The sequence below is a fragment of the Salmo trutta genome, chromosome 30 (genome assembly GCF_901001165.1).
Source record: "Salmo trutta chromosome 30, fSalTru1.1, whole genome shotgun sequence".
NCBI lineage: Eukaryota > Metazoa > Chordata > Actinopteri > Salmoniformes > Salmonidae > Salmo > Salmo trutta.
This window is the reverse complement of record NC_042986.1, coordinates 42,501,437-42,521,361: the sequence shown is the minus strand read 5'-3', so window position 1 is coordinate 42,521,361 and position 19,925 is coordinate 42,501,437. Positions and strand designations below refer to the sequence as shown.

At 43.8% G+C, this 19,925-nt stretch overlaps 1 protein-coding gene across 1 annotated transcript in view; it reads right to left on the bottom strand.

Annotated features, from left to right (window-relative positions):
* The window catches only part of LOC115168727 (nociceptin receptor), an 86,679-nt gene that overhangs the window by 3,045 nt on the left and 63,709 nt on the right, over nucleotides 1-19,925 (bottom strand). The window lies entirely within an intron of this gene.

Genomic DNA, 19,925 nt, shown 5'->3' with positions numbered 1-19,925 from the left:
AGGACTAGGGTTAGGACATGAGGGTTAGGACTAGGGTTAGGACATAGGGCTAGCACAAATGATTCACACCCCTTGACTTTTTCCACATTTTGCCTAGTTAAATAAAGGATAAATTACATTAAAAGATTAAAAAAATATACAATTGTGTTACAGCTTGAATTTAAAATGGATTAAATTGAGATTTTGTGACACTGATCTACACACAACACCCCATAATGTAAAAGTGGATATATGTTTTAGAACATTTTATAAATTAATAAAAAATGAAAAGCTGAAATGTCTTCAGCCAATACGTTTTCAAACCCTTGTTATGGCACGCCTAAATAACTTCAAGGGTAAACATGTGCTTAACATGTCCTAACTCAGTTGCCGGAGAGGAAGGAAACTGCTCAGGAATTTCACCATGAGGCCAATGATGACTTTAAAACAGTTACAGAGTTTATTTGGCTATAATAGGAGAAAACTGGATCAACAACATTGTTGTTACTCCACAATGCAGAGTGAATAGAAGTAAGCCTGTACAGAATAAAAAATATTCCAAAACATGTATCCTGTTTGCAATAAGGCACAAGTAAAACTGCAATAAGTTTTGGGGAAAATCCACCACATATCACTGAGTACCACTCTTCATATCTTTAGGCATGGTGGTGGCTGCGTCATGTTATGGGTATGCTTGTCATCGGCAAGGACTAGGGAGTTTTTTAGGATAAAAAGAAACGAAATAGAGCTAAGCACAGGCAAAATCAAAGAGCAAAACCTGGTTCAGTCTTTTTTCCAACAGACAATGGGAGACAAATTCACCTATCAGCAGGACAATAACCTTAAACACAAGGCCAAATATACACTGGAGTTGCTTACCAAGAAGAGATTGCATGTTCCAATGTGAAAATATTGTACAATCCAGGTGTGAAGGGCTCTTAGAAACTTACCCAGAAAGACTCACAGCTGTAATTGTTGCCAAAGGTGAATCTAACAAGTATTGACTCAGGGGTGTGAATACTTATGTAAATTACATATTTCTGTATTTAATTTTCAAAACATTTTCAAAAAATGTTTTAAACATGTTTTCACTTTGTCATTACGGGTTATTGTGTTTAGATGGGGAGGAAAAAATATACTAGCATCACTACTCTGGACGGTTCTGACTTAGAATATGTGGACAACTACAAATACCTAGGTGTCTGGTTAGACTGTAAACTCTCCTTCCAGACTCACATTAAGCATCTCCAATACAAAATTAAATCTAGAATCGTCTTCCTATTTCGCAACAAAGCCTCCTTCACACATGCTGCCAAACATACTCTCGGAAAACTGACTGTCCTAACAATCCTTGACTTCGGCGATGTCATTTACAAAATAGCCTCCAACACTCTACTCAGCAAATTGGATGCAGTCTATCACAGTGCCTTCCGTTTTGTCACCAAAGCCCCATATACTACCCACCACTGCGACCTGTATGCTCTCGTTGGCTGGTCCTTGCTACATATTCGTTGCCAAACCCACTGGCTCCAGGTCATCTATGTCTTTGCTAGGTAAAGCTCCAACTTATCTCCGCTCACTGGTCACCATAACAACACCCACCCCTAGCACGCGCTCCAGAAGGTATATCTCACTGGTCATCCCCAAAGCCAACACCTCCATTGGCCGCCTCTCCTTCCAGTTCGCTGCTGCCAATGACTGTAACGAATTGCAAAAATCATTGAAGTTGGAGACTTATATCTCCCTCACTAACTTTAAGCATCAGCTGTCATAGCAGTTTACCAATCACTGCAGCTGTACACAGCCCATCTGTAAATAGCCCAACCAACCAACTACCTACCTCATCCCATATTTGTTTTGGTTTTTCTGCTCTTTTGCACACCAGTATTTCTACTTGCACATCCTCAGCTGCACATCTATCACTCCAGTGTTAATTGCAAAATTGTAATTACTTCGCTACTATTGCCTATTTATTGCCTTACCTCCTAACTTCATTTGCACATACTGTATACAGATTTTTCTATTGTGTTATTGACAGTATGTTTGTTTTACTCCATGTGTAACAGTGTTGTTGTTTTTGTCACACTGCTTTGCTTTATCTTGGCCAGGTCGCAGTTGTAAATGAGAACTTGTTCTCAACTGGCTTACCTGGTTAAATAAAGGTGAAATTAAAAAAAATTAAGTCAAGGGGGTATGAATACTTTCTGAAGGCAGTGTAGTTAGCAACAAGGACAAGAAGCTGCCGTGTGGGGAATCGTAGAGGCTCATTTCAGCGAGTTGTATCTTGTTTTTGATACCATGTCTTGTTTTGATTGTCACATCTATGCTAATATGAATCGAAATTGTTAGCTTGCTAACCAACAACTGTAACGATGTATTTGAGAGACAACAAGTGCTCATTGTGCAAATGTATTTATGTTTTCAATACACATTTGGAGACGAAATATAGTTAAAATGTCGTCAACAATCTAAGCCAACCCCGTCAGTTTTGCCCATAGTTGTGCACACCTCGGTTTTGTTGCTCAACAACCAACAACCAATAGGACAGAGGGTTTATTATAGTAGAAGGAATGAGAGGACAGAATCATCCAATCAAACAAATCACCCCTAAGAATCCAATCTCTTTGAAAACACAGGTCCCGTAGACATACGGAATGACACTTAATATGTTCTATTGTGGATGAGCTTTCATTCACAAAACAATTCAACGTAGAAATAAATTCCATCACACAATCCAAAATAAGCACATGGAGTCATTCTGTTTTTTTCCCTCCCTCGAGGTATAATCACTTAATCTCTGACATTTGCTCAGACATTTCCACAGCCTGCCTTTCAAAACTACCTCTCTAAAAACTGAGCAGCTGGAAAACTCCGACAGCCCTATAGCTCTTTAATACAAAGCTAAATTCAGTTCAGTGGAATTGTTTTTAACAAACCCTGGCAGCTGAAGGGAGCAATCCTGAACCTCAAAAGACAATTTCTAAGTTGTTATTTAAAAAAGAAACACTTCACATCATTGATGTTTAGAAGAAGTCTCTTTCGTTCTCGCTGGTGTGATTATGATCCCCCCTTTCAAAAAACTCTATCTAGCCTGCTTTTCAAATGGAACAGGTAATCTACAATATACTACATTAAACATGAGTTCCAACTCTGTAAGGCTGAGAGCTCATCTGAACCTGAATGTCTTTTTACCATTCAGGATTATTGTTAACTACAGTGAGGGAAAAAAGTATTTGATCCCCTGCTGATTTTGTACGTTTGCCCACTGACAAAACAATTATCAGTCTATAATGGGCCCCTATTGTTACCTACCCTCAACACCTGGGGGCGGTCCATCAGGAAGTCCAGGACCCAGTTGAAGAGAAAAGTGTTTAGTCCCATTGTCCTTGGCTTATTGATGAGCTTTGAGGGCACTATATGGTGTTGAATGCTGAGCTGTAGTCAATGAATAGCATTCTCACAAAGGTGTTCCTTTTGTCCAGGTGGGAAAGGGCAGTGTGGAGTGCAATAGAGATTGCATCATCTGTGGATCTGTTGGGGCGGAATGCAAATTGGAGTGGGTCTAGGGTTTCTGGGATAATGGTGTTGATGTGAGCCATGACCAGCCTTTAAAAGCATTGCATGGCTACAGATGTGAGTGCTACGGGTCGGTAGTCTTTTAGGCAGGTTACCTTAGGGTTCTTGGGCACAGGGACTATGGTGGTCTTCTTGAAAGATGTTGGTATTACAGACTCAGACAGAGTGAGGTTGAAAATGTCAGTTAAGACACTTGCCAATGGTCAGCTCATGCTCGGAGTACACTTTCTGGCAATCCGTCAGACCCTGCAGCCTTGAGAATGTTGACTTGTTTAAATGTCTTACTTACATCAGCTGCGGAGAGGGAGATCACACAGTCATCTGGAACAGCTGGTGCTCTCTTGCATGTTTCAGTGTTACTTGCCTCGAAGCGAGCATATAAGTTCTTAAGCTTGTCTGGTAGGCTCATGTCACTGGGCAGCTCTTGGCTGTGCTTCCCTTTGTAAGAGGGCAAGCCCTGCAAGCCCTGCCACATCCGACGAGCGTCGGAGCCGGTGTAGTAAGATTTGATCTTAGTCCTGTGTTGACGCTTTACCTGTTTGGTTGTTCATCGGAAGGCAAAGTGCGATTTCTTATAAGCTTCTGGGTTAGAGTCCTGCTCCTTGAAAGTGTTAGCTCTTCCCTTTAGCTCATTGCGAATGTTGCCTGTAATCCATGGCTTCTGGTTGGGGTATGTACGTACAGTCAATGTGGGGGCGACATCATCGATGCACTTATTGATGAAGCCAGTGACTGATGTGGTATTCTCCTCAATGCTATCTGAAGAATTCCGGAACATATTCCAATCTGTGCTAGCAAAACAGTCCTGTAGATTAGCATCTGCTTCATCTGACCACTTTTTTATTGATCTAGTCACTGGTGCTTCCTGCTTTAATTTTTGCTTGTAAACAGGAATCAGGAGGATATAATTATGGTCAGATTTGCCAAATGAAGGGTGAGGGAGAACTTTGTATGCGTCTCTGTATGTGGAGTAAAGGTGGTCTAGAGTTTTTTTCCTCTTGTTGCACATTTAAAATGCTGATAGAAATGAGGTTCATCTGATTTAAGTTTCCCTGCAGTAAAGTCACCGGCCACTAGGAGCGCCACCTCTGGATGTGCGTTTTCCTGTTTGCTTATGGCTTTATACAGCTCATTGAGTGTGGTTTTAGTGCCAGCATCGGTCTGTGGTGGTATGTAGACAGCTATGAGAAATACAGATGAAAACTATCTAGCTAGATAGTCTGGTCTACAGCTTATCATGAGATACTCTACCTCAGGCGAACAAAATCTTGAGACTTCCTTAGATATCGTGCACCAGCTGTTGTTTTACAAATATACATAGGCCCCTGCCCCGTGTCTTACGAGAGGCTGCTGTTCTATCCTGCCGATACAGTGTATAACCCGCCAGCTGTATGTTATAAATGTCGTCGTTCAGCCACGACTTGGTGAAACATAAGATATTACAGTTTCTAATGTCCCGTTGGTAGGATATACGTGCTTTCAGTTCGTCCCATTTATTTTCCAGTGATTGAACGTTGGCTAACAGTAGGGATGGCAAAGGCAGATTAGCCTTGCGTTGCCTGATCCTCACAAGGCACCACGATCTCTTTCCGTGAAATCTCTGTTTCTTTCTCCTACCGAATGACGGGGATGATGGCCTGTTCGGGTGTTTGGAGTATATCCTTCCCGTCCGACTCATTAAAGAAAAGATTATTTGTCCAATTCGAGGTGAGTAATCGCTGTTCTGATATAAGACAGGTTTTTAAGAAGAAAAAAAACAATTTTCGGTCATAAGAGACGGTAGCAGCAACATTATGTACAAAATAATTTACAAACAATGCGAAAAAACAAACAAAATGGCACAGTTGGTTAACTTGTTATGGATAGGGGGCAGTATTTTCACGGCCGGATAAAAAACGTATCCAATTTAATCTGATTATTACTCCTGCCCAGAAACTAGAATATGCATATAATTATTAGCTTTGGATAGAAAACACTCCAAAGTTTCTAAAACTGTTTGAATGGTGTCTGTGAGTATAACAGAACTCATTTGGCAGGCCAAAACCTGAGAAGATTCCAAACAGGAAGCACCCTCTCTGACCATTTCTTGGCCTTCTTGATCATCTCTATCCAAAACAGGGGATCTCTGCTGTAACGTGACATTTTCTAACGCTCCCATAGGCTCTCAGAAGGCACCAGAACGTTGAATGATGACTTTGCAGGCCATGGCTGAAAAACAGTAGCGCATTTGGTAAGTGGTCGATCAGAGAACAATGAGACTGGTGTGCGCGTGCACGAGATGACTCCATGTTTTCATTTTCAGTGTTTGAACGAAAACAACGACTCCCGGACGGAATATTATCGCTTTTTTATGAGAAAAATCGCATAAAAATAGATTTTAAACAGCGTTTGACATGCTTCGAAGTACAGTAATGGAATATTTTGAATTTTTTTGTCACGAAACGCACCGGGCGCGTCACCCTTCGTTACCCTTCGGATAGTGTCTTGAACACACAACAAAACGCCGCTATTTGGATTTAACTTGTTGGGGATAGGGGGCAGTATTTGCACGGCCGGATAAAAAACGTACCCGATTTGGGACCTGGGATTCCTGGAAGTGCCTTCTGATGAAGATAATCAAAGGTAAGGGAATATTTACAATATTATTTTTGATTTTAGATGGTTCCAAGATGGCGCTAACATTTATCGCCTAGCCTATTTTTCTGAGCATACCAAGTCGTTTATTGCAAAGTGTGATTTCCCAGTAAAGTTATTTTTAAATCTGGCAATGCGGTTGCATTCACGAGATGTTAATCTATAATTCTTTGAATGACAATATTACATTTTAACAATGCTTTCGAATAGTAATTTTGTAAATTGTAGCACTGATTCACCGGATGCATTTGAGGGAAAATATTTTCTGAACGTCACGCGCCGATGTAAAATGCTGTTTTATATATAAATATGAACTTTATCGAACAAAAAATGCATGTATTGTGTAACATGATGTCCTAGGAGTGTCATCTGATGAAGATTGTCAAAGGTTAGTGCTGCATTTAGCTGTATTTTGGGTATTTGTGATGCATCTAGTTGCTTTGAAAATAGCAGTGTCATTTTTTTTTTGGCAGGGTACTCTCCTAACATAATCTAATGTTTTGCTTTTGCTGTAAAGCCTTTTTGAAATCGGACAACGTGGTTCGATTCAGGAGAGGTGTATCTATAAAATGGTGTAAAATAGTAATATGTTTGAGAAATTGAAGTTATAGCATTTATGAGGTTTTGTATTTCGCGCGACGCGATTCCCAGACAGGTTTTTAAGAGCCAGTAAACTAGCAGCATCCTCTCCGGCGCCATCTTGTAAAAGCCATCTAGCTAGTAGAATAGTGATGACGAGATGATTTGCTCCCTTATTGTTTGTTGGTGACAATGTTTAAATTTGGCCCCAATAATACACATCACTGCATTGGTAGCAGTGTGCAGATGTTACCGGCATCTCTTTGCTACTAACACTATAGCTTCTTTTAGGGAATAGGTCTAGGTAGTTAAGACCACACACTACAGTCGTGGCCAAAAGCTTTGAGAATGACACAAATATTAATTTTCACAAAGTCTGCTGCCTCAGTTTGTATGATGGAAATGTACTCCAGAATGTTATGAAGAGTGATCAGATGAATTGCAATTAATTGCAAAGTCCCTCTTTGCCATGCAAATGAACTGAATCCCCAAAAAACAATTCCACTTCATTTCAGCCCTGCCACAAAAGGACCAGCTAACATCATGTCAGTGATTCTCTCGTTAACACAGGTGTGAGTGTTGACGAGGACAAGGTTAGAGATCACGCTATAATGCTGATTGGAAGCTTCAAAAGGAGGGTGGTGCTTGGAATCATTGTTCTTCCTCTGTCAACCATGGTTACGTGCAAGGAAACACGTGCTGTCATCATTGCTTTGCACAAAAAGTGCTCCACAGGCAAGGATATTGCTGCCAGTAAGATTGCACCAAAATCAAAGATTTATCGGATCATCAAGAACTTCAAGAGAGCGGTTCAATTGTTGTGAAGAAGGCTTCAGGGCACCCAAGAAAGTCCAGCAAGCGCCAGGACCGTCTCCTAAAGTTGATCCAGCTGTGGGATCGGGGCACCACCAGTACAGAGCTTGCTCAGGAATGGCAGCAGGCAGGTGTGAGTGCATCTGCACGCACAGTGAGGCGAAGACTTTTGGAGGATGACCTGGTGTCAAGAAGGGCAGCAAAGAAGCCACTTCTCTCCAGGAAAAACATCAGGGACATACTGATATTCTGCAAAAGGTACAGGGATTGGACTGCTGAGGACTGGGGTAAAGTCATTTTTTCTGATAAATCCCCTTTACGATTGTTTGGGGCATCCGGAAAAAAGCTTGTCTGGAGAAGACAAGGTGAGCTCTACCATCAGTTCTGTGTCATGCCAACAGTAAAGCATCCTGAGACCATTCATGTGTGGGGTTGCTTCTCAGCCAAGGGAGTGGGCACACTCATAATTATGCCTAAGAACACAGCCATGAATAAAGAATGGTACCAACACATCCTCCGAGAGCAACTTCTCCCAACCATCCAGGAACAGTTTGGTGACGAACAATGCCTTTTCCAGCATGATGGAGCACCTTGCCATAAGGCAAAAGTGATAACTAAGTGGCTTAGGGAACAAAGCATTGATATTTTGGGTCCATGGCCAGGAAACTCCCGAGAACTTAATCCCATTGAGAACTTGTGGTCAATCCTTAAGAGGCAGGTGGACAAACAAAACCCCACAATTCTGACAAACTCCAAGCATTGATTATGCAAGAATGGGCTGCCATCAGTCAGGATGTGGCCCAGAAGTGAATTGACAGCATGCCAGTGCCAATTGCAGAGGTCTTGAAAAGCAGGGTCAACACTGCAAATATTGACTCTTTGCATCAACATCATGTTACATTTATACATTTTAGTCATTTAGCAGACACTCTTATCCAGAGCGACTTACAGTAGTGAATGCATACATTTCAATTCATTTCATACATTTTTTTTTTCCTCATACTGGCCCCCCATGGGAATCAAACCCACAACCCTGGCATTGCAAACACCATTGCAAACACCATGCTCTACCAACTGAGCCACAGGGAGGCTGTTATTATTGTCAATAAAAGCCTTTGACACTTATGAAATGCTTGTAATTATACCTCAGTATTCCATAGTATCATCTGACGAAAATATCTAAAGACACTGAAGCAGCAAACGTTGTGTAAATTAATATTTGTGTCATTCTCAAAACTTTTGGCCACGACTGTACAGCTCACAACCACTTCCACTCCGTTCCCCCAGGGTGCAGCAGCAACCTGGTCCAAATGCTTAGTCTTTCGTTTGGGCATTTTTTGTATGTTTCCTTTTTCGTCACCATCTGAACAAGTCATTATCTCCTTGGAATGGCCAACCAAGAGGTCAAGAGAGAGCTGACCCTGGATCTAAGGTAAGGTAGCTGTCTCCTGGCTACAGACATTAATACACCTAGTCGAACTTACTTCCCACATATATGCAAACATCTTAAATTAGGTTACAGACCAGTTAACTAGGCCTAAGACCCCTAGATGAAGCGAGTGCAACAATATTAGCAGGCTAGTTAACCCTCTACAGTCTAAGCAGGGGGAGTGGGTTCTACTAAGCTATATGGAGTTATTTTATGAAGGTCATACCGAGGATAATTTAGTTATTTAATTTGGAATTTTAAGAAGTAACAAACAAATATATAAAAACATGATTTGATAAACATTTTAATTTACTGCTATTAGCACAAACGGTTGAATAACATAATCACTACATGGAACAACTGGTGTTCAACCTTCCCAAGTTCTCTCACGTCACCCCGCTCCTCCGCTCTCTCCACTGGCTTCCAGTTGAAGCTCGCATCCGCTACAAGACCATGGTGCTTGACTACGGAGCTGTGAGGGGAACGGCACCTCCGTACCTTCAGGCTCTGATCAGGCCCTACACCCAAACAAGGGCACTGCGTTCATCCACCTCTGGCCTGCTGGCCCCCCTACCTCTGAGGAAGCGCGGTTCCCGCTCAGCCCAGTCCAAACTGTTCGCTGCTCTGGCACCCCAATGGTGGAACAAGCTCCCTCACGACGCCAGGACAGCGGAGTCAATCACCACCTTCCAGAGACACCTGAAACCCCACCTCTTTAAGGAATACCTGGGATAGGATAAAGTAATCCTTCTAACCCCCCCCCCTTAAAAGATTTAGATGCACTATTGTAAAGTGGTTGTTCCACTGGATATCATAAGGTGAATGCACCAATTTGTAAGTCGCTCTGGATAAGAGTGTCTGCTAAATAACTTAAATGTAATGTAAATGTAACTGATAGTCCCTTCAAAAAATCAAAAGGAAGTTTGTTCTGAAGTGTCTTTCCTATATCTGAGAGATATAAGAATGATCAGGAAACATTTGTATTTTTTCAAATTTTCATATATTTAACCCTTTATTGGTATTTATTGGTATTTTACCCTTTATTGGTTGGACAAACACCACTCTAGCTCTGTCACCTTTCCCCACAGATGGGATGTCTCCTGGTCTGACAAACACCACTCTAGTTCTGTCACCTTTCACCACAGATGCAGAAGTGCGACATCAGAGGATGCGGTGGATTGAGACACATCACAGCTTAAACTGACAGATTTTTATGGGGATTTTTTTATTAGGCAAATCATTTTTCAGTGGGGGCGAGGACATCAACTCTAGGGGGTTTTAAAAGTGTTAATTTCGTCAACAAAAATACTGATAAAATATTAGTCTTACATCTATTTTTCAGTGGCAATTGACGAGACTATAACTGATTAAATAGACCCAGAAAAAACTATAACCAAACCAAAATAATGTTTCACTTCAGTTGACTAAAACGAGACCAGAATTGATTTTCAATATTACTAAAATCTGACAACTAAGTGGACTGGACAAGAGTTTCTGGAGAGATTGAGAGCTTTTTTGTGATAAGCACAATTAATATGAGCAGCACATTTACGCATCGTAGTTTTGTCCAGCACTGGGAAGGTCACGCCACACCGAGCAAACACAGCCTACATCAGCTGGTGAGCTGCGGGGTAGCAAGTGATGAGTGTGGGCAGACAGGCTCCACCTCCGATAATACACATCGCGCCGGCGACTCTCTTGGTTCCCCGTAGCTAAACAGTCACCACCAGCCGTTTGCCTGGTTAAGAAACACAAGCTGCTTTACGAAATTAAAAACAATAGCAGCATTGAGTTTAATAGTAAAACAACAGTGTAGCTAAGTTTCTCTCCCCTCAGTAGAGTATAGAAAAGTAGGTCGTCTTTGAATTTCTAGTCTAGCTCAACCCATGACCCATAATACCGGCACTATGATTTTTTTTTCTTTTTCTGCATCGACAGGCCACATTTTACATTTATATATCGCAGGCCGTTCTGAAACTAGGCTAATTGCAGACTGGAACGTTACCCATTTGTTAAGACTACACAACTTGTTCAGTCATTTTACCTCATTAGCTAGCTATAGCGAACAACCTGGGGAGTGTTCAACAGGATGCAATGTTTTAGAAGGTTCAGATAGAAATATGCTAAATAGAACAAACATGCCTCTCTGACATGTAAGGAATAACGGCGGATCTATTCATTTGTAACTTTCAACAACATTTTTCATCTGAATGTGTCCCTGGAAACATTACCAGTAGCCTACTGAATGTAGCCATGGTAACATTACCAGTAGTCTACTGAACATAACCATGGTAACATTACCAGTAGTCTACTGAACATAACCATGGTAACATTACCAGTAGTCTACTGAACATAACCATGGTAACATTACCAGTAGTCTACTGAACATAACCATGGTAACATTACCAGTAGTCTACTGAACATAACCATGGTAACATGACCAGTAGTCTACTGAAAGTAGCCATGGTAACATTACCAGTAGTCTACTGAACATAACCATGGTAACATTACCAGTAGTCTACTGAACATAACCATGGTAACATTAGCAGTAGTCTACTGAACATAACCATGGTAACATTACCAGTAGTCTACTGAACATAACCATGGTAACATGACCAGAAGCCTACTGAATGTAGCCATGGTAACATTAGCAGTAGCCTACTGAACATAACCATGGTAATATTACCAGTAGTCTACTGAACATAACCATGGTAACATTACCAGTAGTCTACTGAACATAACCATGGTAACATTAGCAGTAGTCTACTGAACATAACCATGGTAACATTACCAGTAGTCTACTGAACATAACCATGGTAACATTACCAGTAGTCTACTGAACATAACCATGGTAACATGACCAGTAGTCTACTGAAAGTAGCCATGGTAACATTACCAGTAGTCTACTGAACATAACCATGGTAACATTACCAGTAGTCTACTGAACATAACCATGGTAACATTACCAGTAGTCTACTGAACATAACCATGGTAACATTACCAGTAGTCTACTGAACATAACCATGGTAACATGACCAGTAGTCTACTGAAAGTAGCCATGGTAACATTACCAGTAGTCTACTGAACATAACCATGGTAACATTACCAGTAGTCTACTGAACATAACCATGGTAACATTACCAGTAGTCTACTGAACATAACCATGGTAACATTACTAGTAGCCTACTGAACATAACCATGGTAACATGACCAGTAGTCTACTGAAAGTAGCCATGGTAATATTACCAGTAGTCTACTGAACATAACCATGGTAACATTACCAGTAGTCTACTGAACATAACCATGGTAACATTACCAGTAGTCTACTGAACATAACCATGGTAACATTACTAGTAGCCTACTGAACATAACCATGGTAACATTACCAGTAGTCTACTGAACATAACCATGGTAACATTACCAGTAGCCTACTGAACATAACCATGGTAACATTACCAGTAGTCTACTGAACGTAGCCATGGTAACAATCACCTTTTGGTGGCACAGAAAGGAAGGAAAAGGGACGGCAAGGATTTATCCAATAAATTGTCTCTTAACCCTCCCGCTGTCCTGGGGTCATTGTGACCCCAGGCCCCTGTGTCAAACCTGTGGTAGACTGACTGGAGTAGTACACAAGTGGACGGGTGCCTTTATTCATGAACCCATGTGTAAGCTGTAGGAAAGAAAAGGGTAGCAATATGGTCATGGGTACACATCCGTACACGTCCAGACACATCCGTTCACGTCCGTTCACGTCCAGACACGTCCGTTCACGTCCAGACACGTCCGTTCACGTCCAGACACGTCCGTACACGTCCGTACACGTCCAGACACGTCCGTACACGTCCAGACACGTCCAGACACGTCCGTTCACGTCCGTACACGTCCGTACACGTCCAGACACGTCCGTTCACGTCCGTACACGTCCGTACACGTCCAGACACGTCCAGACACGTCCAGACACGTCCGTTCACGTCCGTACACGTCCATACACGTCCAGACACGTCCGTTCACGTCCGTACACGTCCGTACACGTCCAGACACGTCCAGACACGTCCGTTCACGTCCAGACACGTCCGTTCATGTCCGTTCGCGTCCAGACACGTCCGTACACGTCCAGACACGTCCGTACACGTCCGTATACGTCCGTTCACGTCCGTTCACGTCCGTTCACGTCCAGACACGTCCGTTCACGTCCGTTCACGTCCAGACACGTGGATGAGTGAACCCAACGGCCTGGGGGATATTATTGAACTTGAAAATGGCACGACCCGTCATAGACTGATCCGCAGGGGTAAACAAGTGAATTACACCTCCGTACAAGTCCAGACATGTCCATGTATGTGGAGCCCTGCTGATAAATGTGGCGTCCTGCTGTCGTAGACTTACCCCAAGGGGTAAACAAGTGAATTACACCTCTGTACATGTCCAGTGACCCGCAGGGGTAAACAAGTGAATTACACCTCTGTACATGTCCAGTGACCCGCAGGGGTAAACAAGTGAATTACACCTCCGTACAAGTCCAGACATGTCCATGTATGTGGAGCCCTGCTGATAAATGTGGCGTCCTGCTGTCGTAGACTTACCCCAAGGGGTAAACAAGTGAATTACACCTCTGTACATGTCCAGTGACCCCCGGGGTAAACAAGTGAATTACACCTCCGTACAAGTCCAGACATGTCCATGTATGTGGAGCCCTGCTGATAAATGTGGCGTCCTGCTGTCGTAGACTTACCCCAAGGGGTAAACAAGTGAATTACACCTCTGTACATGTCCAGTGACCCCCGGGGTAAACAAGTGAATTACACCTCCGTACAAGTCCAGACATGTCCATTTATGTGGAGCCCTGCTGATAAATGTGGCGTCCTGCTGTCGTAGACTTACCCCAAGGGGTAAACAAGTGAATTACACCTCTGTACATGTCCAGTGACCCCCGGGGTAAACAAGTGAATTACACCTCCGTACAAGTCCAGACATGTCCATGTATGTGGAGCCCTGCTGATAAATGTGGCGTCCTGCTGTCGTAGACTTACCCCAAGGGGTAAACAAGTGAATTACACCTCTGTACATGTCCAGTGACCCGCAGGGGAAACAAGTGAATTACACCTCTGTACATGTCCAGTGACCCGCAGGGGTAAACAAGTGAATTACACCTCTGTACATGTCCAGTGACCCGCAGGGGTAAACAAGTGAATTACACCTCTGTACATGTCCAGTGACCCGCAGGGGTAAACAAGTGAATTACACCTCCGTACATGTCCAGTGACCCGCAGGGGTAAACAAGTGAATTACACCTCCGTACAAGTCCAGACATGTCCATGTATGTGGAGCCCTGCTGATAAATGTGGCGTCCTGCTGTCGTAGACTTACCCCAAGGGGTAAACAAGTGAATTACACCTCTGTACATGTCCAGTGACCCCCGGGGTAAACAAGTGAATTACACCTCCGTACAAGTCCAGACATGTCCATGTATGTGGAGCCCTGCTGATAAATGTGGCGTCCTGCTGTCGTAGACTTACCCCAAGGGGTAAACAAGTGAATTACACCTCTGTACATGTCCAGTGACCCCCGGGGTAAACAAGTGAATTACACCTCCGTACAAGTCCAGACATGTCCATGTATGTAGAGCCCTGCTGATAAATGTGGCGTCCTGCTGTCGTAGACTTACCCCAAGGGGTAAACAAGTGAATTACACCTCTGTACATGTCCAGTGACCCGCAGGGGAAACAAGTGAATTACACCTCTGTACATGTCCAGTGACCCGCAGGGGTAAACAAGTGAATTACACCTCTGTACATGTCCAGTGACCCGCAGGGGTAAACAAGTGAATTACACCTCTGTACATGTCCAGTGACCCGCAGGGGTAAACAAGTGAATTACACCTCCGTACATGTCCAGTGACCCGCAGGGGTAAACAAGTGAATTACACCTCCGTACAAGTCCAGACATGTCCATGTATGTGGAGCCCTGCTGATAAATGTGGCGTCCTGCTGTCGTAGACTTACCCCAAGGGGTAAACAAGTGAATTACACCTCTGTACATGTCCAGTGACCCCCGGGGTAAACAAGTGAATTACACGTCCGTACATGTCCAGACATGTGGATCAGTGAACCGAATGGTCTCTGGGACATTATTCAACGTGAGAAATAGCGTGGCCTGTTGTCCTAGACTGACCCCCGGGGTAAACAAGTTAAGTACACCTACGTACATGTCCAGACACGTGGAGCCCTGCTGTCGTAGACTGACCCCGAGGGATAAACAAGTGAACCGTTGCCCTTATTCATGTGTCTGTGTAAGCTGTGGGGAAACAACAAGAGATACTAACAGTGTCACGGATTCATCACGTCCTGTCTTAACCCAATGAGCCGAAGCCATGACCGTGCGGTTCACTGCCCAACAGGTTCTGGAACAGATATTCTCACATGTCCAGCAAGACTACTCTGATTCCGAGCAGGAGGAAGCAGAGGACATGTCAGAAGATGAAGACGGGGAGGAATACAACCCGGAGCACGATGCGTCATCGTCGTCAGAAGATGAACAACAACAAGAACAACAACAAGACTTCCCTCAAACCCGAAAGAGAGACGTTGCTGTCAAAAAACGGCAAAATCAAATGGTCCTCAGTAGCGGCATATCACGACCAGGCAAGTGTGGCCGAACACAAGGGCACCGAGATGACCCTGGGGCCCACAACGTATGCCGTTTCCCATGCCCACGACATCGCCTCCACATTCTCCCTGTTCATCACGCCGGCAATAGGGCGAATCATCCTGGACATGACAAACCTGGAGGGCTTTCGAAAATACGGTACGGACTGGAAAGCGATGGACGCTGCGCGCCTACATAGGGCTGCTAATCTTAGCAGGCGTGTACAGGTCCCGATGCGAGGCTGCAGCTAGTCTATGGGATGCAGAGAGTGGCCACCGTGCCACCATGCCACTCAAACGCTTTCACACTCGAGACTGCTACGATTTGACGACCGTGCGTTGAGACCCGCGAGACGTGCCTCGGACAAACTGGCAGCCATACGAGAGGTCTGGGATCAGTGGATCACACGGCTGCCGCTCCTCTACAACCCAGGGCCTGACGTGACAATGGACGAGCAACTGGTTCCATTCAGAGGTAGTGTATCTAGCTAGCTATGTCTAGGGCTCTTCCCCCCTGGGCTCTGTCCTTCCTAGGGGCCCTTTACTAGGTGCCACGCTTCTACGCCGCCTGCATTTCTTGCCGTTCAGGGCCTTTGTAATAGATGTAATAGTGGCCGATCCAACAAGGCCTAGGTAAATGTGATTCCATTTCATATACATACATGTCATAACAGCGATTGTACACACTATGACTGCTTCTGTGTCTGTGAACAAGGCCTTGGTAAATGTGATTCCATTTCATACATGTCATAAAAGCAAGTGTACACACATTGACTTCTGTGACTACTGCTTCTTCTCTCTGTGACTGCTTGCTTCTGTGTCTGTGTGTGACACAGAACGATACTAATAATTGCCCACCATGCTACTCTCTTGTTGCCAATGGTCATTGTCCTTTCCGGTAGTACATGCCCAGCAAGCCAGCGAAATATGGCATCAAGTCGTGGGTGGCCTACGACACCAAGTCCAGCTACGCTTGGAACATGCAGGTCTACACCGGAAAGCCGACCAGTGGAGGCCCAGAGAAGAACCAGGGGATGCGGGTTGTGCTAGACGTGACAGATGGACTGAGGGGGCACAATGTCACCTGTGACAATTTCTTCACCTCTTATGAACTCGGACGGCAGCTCCTCAGGAGGAACGTCACCATGGTTGGCACGGTTCGAAAGAACAAGCCTGAGCTCCCGCCTGCACTGCTTGCGGCAAAGGACAGAGAGGTGTTCTTGTCGAGGTTCACCTTCACGCCCACCACCACTCTAGTGTTCTACCTCCCAAAAAAAACCAAGAATGTGTTACTTCTGAGCACACTGCACACAGGGGCCGCTGACATTATCCATAGACACGACAGGAAGCCAGCCATCATCCTAGACTACAACTGCAACAAAAGGAGGTGTGGACAACCTAGATAAGGTCTTTGGAACGTACAGCTGCTGAAGGGTGACTGCCTGCTGGCTCCTGGTCAGCTTCCACAACATCATTGACGTGTCCTCGTACAATGCCTTTGTTACATGGAGAGAGATCATCCCGAGCTGGATGCCTCATAAGCGCAACAAGAGGAGGGTGTTCCTGGAGCAGCTGGGAAAGGCACTCGTGACTCCATTCATCCAAAGAAGGGAGCATCTCCCCCGCACAGACGCATCTGCAGCACTCGTCAAAGCTGTTCACAGGGCTACATCTCGTGAGCAACCTGAGGAGTCAACTGTCCCAGCCACTGTCCCTGCTGGGGCGAGTAAGAGGAAAAGGTGTCAGATATGCCCACCGAAGAAGGACTCTAAGACACATACTGTGTGCTGCAGGTGTACGAAATATATCTGCAAAGGCTGTGCACACACATACTGCCACACCTGTGCTCATTGGGGGTTTAGTAAGGCGGGTCACATTGACCCGGACAACACGGGGTGTATACGGAATACAAGGACAACGGGGGGGTTAACACTACACTATATCTGACTGGGTAAATAACTCCTCTTGCCACTACACTATATCTGACTGGGTAAATAACTCCTCTATATCTGACTGGGTAAACAACTCTATATCTGACTGGGTAAATAAGTCCTCTTGCCACTACACTATATCTGACTGGGTAAATAACTCTTCTATATCTGACTGAGTAAATAACTCCTTTATATCTGACTGGGTAAATAACTCCTCTATATCTGACTGGGTAAATAACTCCTCTTGCCACTATACTATATCTGACTGGGTAAATAACTCCTCTATATCTGACTGGGTAAATAACTCCTCTATATCTGACTGGGTAAATAACTCCTCTACATCTGACTGGGTAAATAACTCCTCTATGTCTGACTGGGTAAATAACTCCTCTATATCTGACTGGGTAAATATTCCTCTATATCTGACTGGGTAAATAACTCCTCTATATCTGACTGGGTAAATAACTCCTCTATATCAGACTGGGTAAATAACTCCTCTATATCAGACTGGGTAAATTATTCCTCTTGCCACTACACTATATCTGACTGGGTAAATAACTCCTCTATATCAGACTGGGTAAATAACTCCTCTATATCTGACTGGGTAAATAACTCCTCTATATCTGACTGGGTAAATAACTCCTCTATATCTGACTGGGTAAATAACTCCTCTATATCTGACTGGGTAAATAACTCCTCTATATCTGACTGGGTAAATAATTCCTCTTGCCACTATATTATATTTGACTGGGTAAATAACTCCTCTATATCTGACTGGATAAATAACTCCTCTATATCTGACTGGGTAAATAACTCCTCTATATCTGACTGGGTAAATGACTCCTCTATATCTGACTGGGTAAATAACTCCTCTATATCTGACTGGTTAAATAACTCCTCTATATCTGACTGGGTAAATAATTCCTCTTGCCACTATATTATATTTGACTGGGTAAATAACTCCTCTACATCTGACTGGGTAAATAACTCCTCTATATCTGACTGGGTAAATAACTCCTCTATATCTGACTGGGTAAATAACTCCTCTATATCTGACTGGGTAAATAACTCCTCTATATCTGACTGGGTAAATAATTCCTCTTGCCACTATATTATATTTGACTGGGTAAATAACTCCTCTATATCTGACTGGATAAATAACTCCTCTATATCTGACTGGGTAAATAACTCCTCTATATCTGACTGGGTAAATGACTCCTCTATATCTGACTGGGTAAATAACTCCTCTATATTTGACTGGGTAAATAACTCCTCTATATCTGACTGGGTAAATACTGTATGTAGGCTGAAATAGGAATTTACATGATCAAATAATTCTTATATAATATAATATAATTCTTGCATACTGTATGTTTGTCATATTTCTGCTGTTGGGAAGAGAATAGGATGTTATGCAGAAAAATCTGTTGGTAGGAGAAGGCAATGTATGTTTGTTCACATGTAAAGATGGCGTAGCATTTCAGACGTCCTGTCGTGTCTCGTGTATATATATATTCACATATTTTTTTCTTCACTTATCTTTTTACATTTTTTCAACCTCAAAGCCTCTCCTGCAACCCGCCTCACCAATTTAAAAAAAAAAAAAAAAAAAGTATTATTTACCTCATCTGAATTCCACAACAGAAGCTAGCCAGAGGTTAGCCATTTTCACTGGCTAACGTTGAAGTTCAGCTAGCCACGGTTAGCCGTCCTCAGCTGTCCATTAGCTCGAAAAGCTATCGCCAGTTTTTGTACAGCGCGGCTCAGACAAGAGCATATCGGACCTATTCTCTCTCCTTTCCCCGATTTCTACCGCAGCCTCTGGACATTTACACCTGGATCTTGCAGCTAACTAGCTGCTACCTGAGTGACTATTGGCAACGTCGGTCACGGAATTAACACACATTATTGCGGAGCTGGCCAGCTAGCCAGCTGAGGAGTTCCGTCAGCCACTCGTGGGCTGTTCCTTAGCTAGCCAGCTGAAGTGTCTCCTGGGCTACAACTCACCTATCCTGACCCGTTTTACTGCCTATGCGGAGCCCCATCGGGTCTTCACGACCGGACCACCGACGTTATCTGCCCGAGGGAGTTACCCAACTGGCCCCTGCGTCGCGACGTAACCTGATCGCCCATCTGCGGCCGGCTAATCGTTAGCTGTCTTTTCGGCTGCGATTTGAATAGGTCTATCGGACACTTTTTTTGGGCCACTATAACTAACTATTTTGCCAACTTGGACAGGTCCCCCCTTCCACACGGAACCCCACTAACCCACAGACGGAAACGCACGAGGTGGCTAAAAACAGACCTCCCTCCCATCTTCCACCAGCTTGCTACCTA